Raw genomic sequence first — 9255 nt, 5'->3', positions numbered from 1 at the left:
CGTTTGATGAGATCTCTCCCCAACAAGATCTGCAGACGGGATTCATGGAGATTTCTAAGCACCAGCTGGCAACCATTTATTAGGTCTGGGAAAGGTGCATAGAAATATTGCTGACGAAGTCGCAAGGTGTCATTTGTTAGGTGACTGTTATTCTGACGAGGCTCATATAAAGGGACGAACTCCAGAGTGATCTGCGAGGTAATATTCATGTTGAATTTCGTAGCAAAGATGAAGTTCATGACAAAACTAGGTTTGTCAGATAAACTCTGTAAGTTCAAGATGCCTATTCAAAGTATTTCAGACTACATACAACCCAATTTAAGTCTGAAAACTTTGAATTGGGTTTTGTAGGCATTCAAAAATACCAAATTCTAAAATATGAGAAGGATGGTCAGAAAAATGAACTTCGTCTCAATCAGAGACGAGGCTTGTCATTTAGTAAAGATCAACCTCGAGAACGAGAGTCGCCACGCAGCAAAGCTCAACATCAAAAGACAAAGTTCATTATTGAATGAAACTAATCTTGAGACTTGAATCTCGTCATTAGATATGAGGTTCAAGGTTCACTAGTGGATACGGAGTTCGGAGCTCGTCATTGGACACAAGGTTCGAAGCTCATTACCAGGCGTAGAGCTCATTAGTGAAGATGAGGCTCATCAAAATAAAACTTACAAGACTTGCTATGTAGTTAGATTCAATTGTCGAAGACGAAGTTTGTTAGTAAAAACGAGGGTCGTCAAACGAAGTCAGCGAAGATAAGATTCGTCAGAAGAAGATGGTTTACTACAAAGTTCGCTTGGTAGGACGAACCTCGCTGCGTATCGAGGCTCATCTTACTTGATGAACCCCGTTTCAATTAAAGATGAGGTTCGTCATCCATATGTTTTGATGCAAACCTAGAGAGTAGTAGCTTACATCTTGAGACAGTTGAGGACTCATGAGTAGAACTATCTCACACATGAATTGGAGTTAGCAGTAGTGGTCTTCGCACTGAAGACATGGAGACATTACCTTTATGGAGTATAATTTGAGTTATTCATAGACACCAGAGTTTGAAGTATCTCTTCTTCCAGAAAGAACTCAACCAGAGGCAGCGGTGATGGGTCGAGTTCATTAAGGATTATGAGTTCGCGCTTTAGTATCATTCGGGGAAAGCGAACGTTGTAGTGGATGTGTTGAGTAGGAAGCATCATCGCAGACTTGCAGCTTTGAGGTGCTCGTTGTATCAAGATCTTCTTACCCTTAGCCAGTTTGATTTTAGGCCAGAGATTGGTGGGAGTAGCGCATTTTTGGGGGCTTTGGTCGTGCAGACATCATGGACCGATAGAGTGGTCAGTGCTCAGTTGGAGTATTCTTGGATTCAAACCTGAAAGGGGAAGATTTCTAAGGAGCCCAAGGCTGATTGGACCTTTGGAGCAGATGGAGGCCTTCAAATAAAGGTCCGGTTAGTCATGCTAAATAATCTATAGTTGAAGAAAGATTTATTTGATGAGGCACATCGCACCAGGTATACAGTGTATCCAGGCACAACCAAAATATACAAGGACCTGAAGAGACATTTTTGGTGGAGCGGAATGCATAGGAATATTGTGAAGTAAGTGGCTAAGTGCTTTACCTGCCAGCAAGTGAAGGCAGAACGTCAGAGACCCGCAGGAACCCTACAGCCTTTACCTATTCCTAAGTGGAATTGGACAGATATTTCTATGGATTTTATTGCAGGATTGCCAAGGTCGAACAAGGGGAATGATTACATGTGGGTGATAGTTGATCGGTTGATGGAGTCAGTGTACTTCTTGCCGGTTAAGACGACCTATACAGCTAAGACTTATGCAAGGATTTTTATCCGGGAGATAGTTCGTTTGCATGGATTTCCGGAGATGATTGTGTCGGACTGAGGCGCAGTTTTCACATCTTATTTCTAGAAGAGTTTCCAGAATTCATTCGGTAGCCAGTTGTCATATAGTAGTGTCTTTTACCTGTAGACAGATGGCTAGACGGAGAGAGTTAATCAGGTGTTGGAAGATATGTTGTGGGCATGGGTCATCGATTTCTAGTGCAGTTGGGGGGACCACATTCCATTGATTGAGTTTGCCTACAATAACAACTATCAAGCAATGATAGGTATGGCGCCGTATGAGGTGTTATATGGGAGGCCTTGTAGAACACCGATTTGCTGGGCAGAGCCAGAGGACATCTTATTACTTAGACCAGAACTTGTGAGGCAGACTACGAAGAAGGTAGCATTGATTTGACAGTGTATTCTTACCATTCAGATTGGGAAAAAGAGATACGCAGACCAGAGGTGACGACCTTTAGAATTTTAGGTTGGAGATTATGTTATGCTGAAGGTGTCACTGATGAAGGGTGTTCAACGATTTGGCAGATGGGGAAAGCTTGTCTCGAGATATATTGGTCCGTTTAGGATTGTTGAGCGCGTTGGAGCCGTATCATATAGGCTAGATTTTCCAGCATCGATGTCAGGTATACACGATGTATTTCATGTTTCGATGCTAAAGAAGCATTTGCGTGACGAGGAGCAACAGAGGGTGATTGATGTACTAGAATTAGAGATTCAGTTAGATTTGACAACAATTAAGGTTATTGTTTGCATTCTTGCCAGAGAGGACAAGAAGCTTAGAAATAACATCATTCATTTAGTGAAGGTCTAATGAAACCGGAAAGGAGCTAAGGAGGCTTCTTGGGAGGACGAGTAGGATATGTGTCGCGACTACCCACACCTGTTTGAGCAGGTAAAATGATTATTTATGATTTGTGGATGATTTATCGTATTTATATATAGCCACATTTACATTTAACACCGGAATGAGGGTATTGACACTTAGCTCCTAATCATTCGGAACACATAGTATATATATGGGGGTTCCTTTTTTTGATTTTTTGCCTGACGTACTAGTTCCGGTTAGTTAGTGGTTAAGTGGAAGTATTTGCATTCTTGGTAGTCAAGTGTAAATGATTGCTTGTAATGCATATCTGAGGATTAATGGTACGAGATGTGTACGAGAGTGTTTCCTTATCTATTATCCCCTCATCGTGCTTTTCTTATATTATTTATCTCTAAGATATGAATGTAGAATTTCGGGGATGAAATTCTTTTAAGGGGGGTGAATGTAAACCCCCGTGAATTTTAAAGGAATAGTTGATTTATATATTGATAAATGAGTTTTAAATATGAAAAATATCATTTATGGATGCATGATTATGTTAACAATTGATATGAGATCAATTAAGAGTATAAATGAGAGTGTACAAGTGTTGGACATGCACAAAATGAGTTAAAACCTGAAAACATGCATGAAAAACCAAAACAGACTGATTTCGGTCTGGTCGGTCGACTGATGAGGTTATCAATTGACTAAGGAGGTCATCAATCGACTGATGAGGGTATTAGTCGACTTATCAGGCAGTTTCTAGTTTTTGTTGGGTTTCAGGTTTAGGCTGTTTTGAACCTGGTTTGCAGATGTATAAATATGTGATTATACACGAAAAATATATTTTTTTGTCAGAGTTCCAAATCCTAACATCCTCTCTTCTTCCTCCTCAAACCCTAACCCAAAAAGTGAGATTTCAGGAGAATTCGTGAGGCGAAAAGCGAGGAGAAGTGGAGTTTTGCGACATGTGGCGATGAGGAGTTGTTTTTCTATCTGTTTCAGAGGGTTGTGCACGTGATAAGGCAAGATCACTTCCCTCCAAAACTTTCCATTAGTTAAAAATCAATTTTTATGTGATAATTGTGTTTAATCTCATGTTTAGGGTTAATCTAATTGTTAGAACCTAATTTATGATGTTTAATCTTAAAATAGCTGTTATAAACAGTAAATTAAATTTGTAATTGTCGAGTTTATATGATCATGATCATTAGGGTTAATTTTAACATGTTAATTTCAGTTTAATTTGGTTTATATGCACTAATTTGTCGAGATAAATAAGAATTTAGTTAATTTGCATGTTAAACCCTAAATCCATGAGTTCATATTGATTTCATCTTGTTTAAACAAACCCCCTGGTTAAGTATTCATGAGTTCCAAATCAGATATGTTAATAAAAACCCGAGTTTTTGAAGAAAATACCCAAAAACCCGACCTGTGCACTTTTTGTCGGTTCAGTCGACTGATGATGCCCATCAGTTGACTGATGAGAGGTCATCAGTCGACTGATGGCAATCATCAGTCGAATGATGGGCTCATGTGTGCCTTGTTTATGTGAGCAACCTGATCAGTCGACCAAAGCTTTCTATTAGTCGACTGATCATGTTCAAATTGTGATGTTTGACCCTTTTACATGTGGGTTTGATGTACGAGCGCGTAGTGCATGTTGTGTGATGTTCTATACACATATTTTGAGGAGTACGCATATAGAGATTGAGTACGTACAAATCCATTGTTCGAGATAGCCAAATAGTTTGCACTCATTACGAGTAACGATTTGTGTAGTTAGCTTTTATTGAAGATGCTGAGTGGGCTTAGTTGGGGCCTACAATGAGACCGCGGATGGACTACACTCTGAGTGCGTTAGTCAGGACCGCAATGAGACCACGATAGACTTCACTCCTTTATGTATTTTTGCCACATAAGCATACGCAGAGGTCGTTGAACCTATAATTTGAGTCTGTATGGTTATGCGCAGAGGTTGATATACCTATTTATCGGTCCATACAGGGGTGTGATGAATTGAAGAATTTCAAAGAAGGATGATATGATATATTTTATGATAATCTAAGTGTAGGAAATTATTGACATTCTTTTGAAATGATCTATTGTGAAGGTATTTGACAACTTGGTTACACGGATAGTGTATTGGTATCTATTTTGCCTACTAAGGTAGTATGTGGAGTTGAATGATAGTTTCGGGAATGGTTGATATAATTTTTCCTTTATTGTTTCCTTATTAATTTATTTCCTAGTTAGAGTTTATATTTAGAAATTTATTACTTGAGACACATGGTATATACATGAGTGTTTCCTTGTTTGGATTATTTCTCTCGACGTACCAATCTCGTATAGTGGATTTCTAAATATAAATTTCATGTAGTACATGGTAACATGATTTAGGTAGACTATGCACTTATAGGTAGAGCTTCCATCATACTTAGTAGATCTTCCCCTGGGGGCGGATGGAGATGATCTTGCTAGCGCTCTGACGCTGTGGTTTTCACTTCTTTTCAGGCAGGGGAGAAGAGTTTCGGAGAGCTGCAGGTTGATGGACTTTCAGCATAGTCACTGTCACTTATTTATTGTAGTTTTTGCTCCATAGATGTTTAGTTTATCTTTCTAGTTGATTATTAGAGTTACATTACATTTTGAGAGCTGATGACATATGTATTTTCAGTTGACTCCTATGGTTGAGATTATTGACTTTTTGTATCAAATTGTTGGACATCTTTATTCTTATATCAGTTGAGACTTGATCATTTCTAAGATTTATCTTTATTTCTATGCTTAATTTCCTATGTTCATCTCTTTTATATATGCTTGTACCTGTAATGTTTTATTGATTCCACTAGAGAGATATTTTTGTGATGGTAAAATATGTTTTTGCACAGTATGGGTACATGACAGGTTTGACATCCTTAGATTCACCTCGGACTACATTATCTAATGAAAGAGAAAATATTTGGCAAAGAAGTCTCTTTATCTCCTCGGACTCCTATACGGATGTGCGGTAAAGACCTATATTCGGCAAAGAACTCTCTCCCGTCAACATAATCTCATGCTCCACACTCCGACTCGGTGGTAGTCTAGTGATCTCTGAAAACAAATCTGCATACTTGGCCTTCAACCTGTCAAGATCTCTCTTTTGAAGCTTGTTCAAGGTAGTCAAGCATACTCTACTCAGCTACTCCTCGTAAGGCCTAATGAACAATAAGAGAAACTTTTTTGCTTGCATTCACTAGCCTTTTCGCCTAAGTCACCGTCAGCAAGATCGTCTCCTGTGGAAGGGACGCCGACCGAAATATGAATTGCTCACCTTCCTTGGTGAGCGTGTACTTCTGGGCCCTCTTGTCGTAGACTACGTACCTATCCTATAAATAAGGATTGCCCAGTATGACCTAACATGCATCCAATGGAACAACGTCGCACGTGACCTCGTCAATATACTACTTGTGGCGTGCAAATTTGAAAGTGTATTGATTAACTACACTCAGCCCCGCCTCCTTCTGAATCCACCCTAAAGGATATGGCTTCGGATGCTTGACCGTCTTCAAACCCAACTTCTGAACCAAGGCCTTGGATATCAAATTCTTCTGACATCCTGGATCAACTATGGCATCAACTAAGCTGGTCTTCACCTGCAACTTGAGAACAAAGAGCTGCTCTCTGGGGTCTTCGTCCTCCTTTTCAGTCTGCTTCCCTACCATAAGGTTAAGACTACTATTAGGCTCTGTCATCCCTGGAACTTCTTTCGAGCCTTGAGCTATCACGTATATCTTTTTCTTCTCCTTCTTCTTCAACCCCTTCGGGTTGAGATGAGGATACTTCTCCCAGCACCGATCATCGACGTGCTCTGTCTGCTTACAATGATTACAAGTCAATACTATTTTTCCTGGATCGCCCTTCTTTTTCTCTTTCTTAGGTTGGGAGCCACTATACTTACCTCCATCTTGCTTAGCATCTCCCTTTGTCTAGTTGCTCTTCTTTTGCTTGCCTTCAATGGCAATAGCCTTCACGCTCGTTTCTGCAATCGACTCAACAGTGAATAGCTTCATCTCCTTCTAGATGTATTCATTCAAACCCGTCATATACTTCATAAAAACAGGATACTCCTCTGTCACAATGTTGAGGACCATAGCCTGCTGTTGAAACTCTGTAGTGTACTCTTGAATGGTTTGATTGAATCGTTAGCGCAAGCCATACCACTTATACTAACGCTATTCAAGGAATCCTACCAGATAGAACTGCTTCCTTAGTAGCTCCTAGAACCTGCTCCACGACACAGATTTCTTCTCCTACTTGTAGTAGAACTTCCACCATGTCAAAGCATGCCCGAAAAGCTTCAGTGTCGTGAAAACGATTTTCTCCTTAGACGAATAGCCATAAAGAGTAAAATAGGTCTCTGTTGGCCTTCTTGTTTTGATGATGTTTAACAAACAATTTATTACTAATGTTGTTTGTCTAGTGTTTGTGCATTCCTATGTTTTGTAGACAAACAACGTCGTTGGAGGATGGATGGAATCGAGCATTCACGATCATATCAAATGGAGGTTGGCGGAATTGTGGAGTGAAGCAACATACAATTCAAGTTAAAGATCAAGTTCAAGCTTCATCCGCATGTGTACCAAGTCAAGCTTATTGAAGATCAAGATCATTGCTTGGGTAATTTAGTTTAGGAATTTATATTATGTGTGTTAGTACTTTAAGCTCAATCATATACACACATACACGTTTTGGTTTTTGTATATATATAGTTATATATATATATATACATATATGTTTTGGTTTGATAGTTTTCAAGTTTTACTATGAAACAAATGAATAGAATTGGAAAATACTATTTTGTTTCATGTTTATATGCCTATATATGATTTCACCTTTAACAAGCTTATATTTAATGAAATCATATTTAGTGTTTTGAATATATTGCATAGAATATGCAATTTTATGAAAATATTGTATTTCTAGGTTATAGAATTCATAACAACATATTATATCTTTTCATAAAGTTTCAAAATGTTGTTTAAGTCAAAATATCAAAATATCAATTTTCAGGATTTCATGTTTTGGACTATTTTGTAAAATGATGATATTTTTCATTTGGGAAGTCCTTTTTCGAAACCAGTCGTTGTAGCATGTTTATTATCATGTCTACAATCATTCCCCAAAGTTTTACATTTTTTGGAATTTATTTGATATTTTTAAACAGCGTTTTAAAATCAGCAAAACAATTTTTGAATATGTCAGATTTCGGTCGACCGCACCGGTCGACCGAACCTGAGGTCAAAAGTTCTCTGGGCGACAGAAGCCTGTCGGTCGACCGGTCCGGTCGACCGATGAAAATTTTCGGTCGACCGACGAATTTTCGCCCGGTCCGGTCGCCCGAGAGCTCAAATCGGTCGACCGACAGAATTTCCGGTCGACCGACGATGGTTCAGAACATTTTCTTCGTGTTTTTGCTCTCATCGATCGACCGACGGAATTTTCGGTCGACCGACAATATAGCCGTTGGCTACTAACGGCTATTTCTGAGCTGTTTCTCTGGGGGCTGTTTTGTCATTTGTTTTGGGGGTTTTTGCTAAGATCTTTAGAGGGTATAAATACCCCTTTGCTGATATCTTTTCAATATGTTAAGAGAATGTTTTAAAAGTTTTTAACAAGGGTTTAAACTTGTTTAGTGTTTGTTTAAGTTTGTTTTAAGAAGTTTTTAAGCATTTGAGTGTTTTGGTTTTGTGATTCAATTCAACAAGAGCTTGAGGAGATCATCTATTGGTGTTTGGGCATCCAACTCTTCTCCCTCCACTCTTGATTATATTGAGAAGTTTTCTAAACTCTATTTCTAGCTTTTATATATATTTGATTATCATTGTTATTAAGCTAGAACTACATTGAGTTTAGTTTTGATTTATATCTCTTTGTTCACACACAACCTTTTGAGCTTATTGTATTTACATTCATAGTATAATTTGGGGTTGTGGGTTTGTGACTAAGAGTTGTGCTTAATTGAGTTCTCACCTTGTTTAGAGAACAATCAATTGATTTATATTGTGCTTAATTGTGAGGATTCACTTGTAATACACTTGTACACCGAGAGAAGTGTGTGGTGAGAGACGGGGTCGAATCCAAGAGGAGTGGCGTCGGTTGACGTGCCTAGGGAGAGGTTGTAACCGAGCACTTGAGGGAGACACGGCTAGGTCCAACACTTAGTGGGTGTAGAGTGTGATTGCAAGAGTATGAGTTGTAAAGTTTTCAGTTAGCTAGAAAACCGAGTGTGTAGAAGAAGTTCCGGCTTCCAAACCGGATTGTGTTAGTGGATTTCTCCCCGGGAGTGGGGAGCGGAGACGTAGGACGGAAGGTCCGAACTCCGTGATCATATCTTGTGTTTGAGTGTGCTTTGGCGTTTATTTATACTTGTGTTTATATTTCTTATCGCCATTGTCATTAGCTCATTATTTATATGATCCACTATCTAGTTCACATTGTTTACCCCTTGTGTTAGTTTATATATCCTTGCATATATATATATTTCATCATATAGGATATATCTCATTGTTTACATTGCTTATCCTAGCTCATAATTCTTGTG

This window comes from Asparagus officinalis, chromosome 7 (genome assembly GCF_001876935.1).
Source record: "Asparagus officinalis chromosome 7, Aspof.V1, whole genome shotgun sequence".
NCBI classification, from domain to species: Eukaryota; Viridiplantae; Streptophyta; class Magnoliopsida; order Asparagales; family Asparagaceae; genus Asparagus; species Asparagus officinalis.
Note: the sequence above shows the minus strand (reverse complement) of the source record.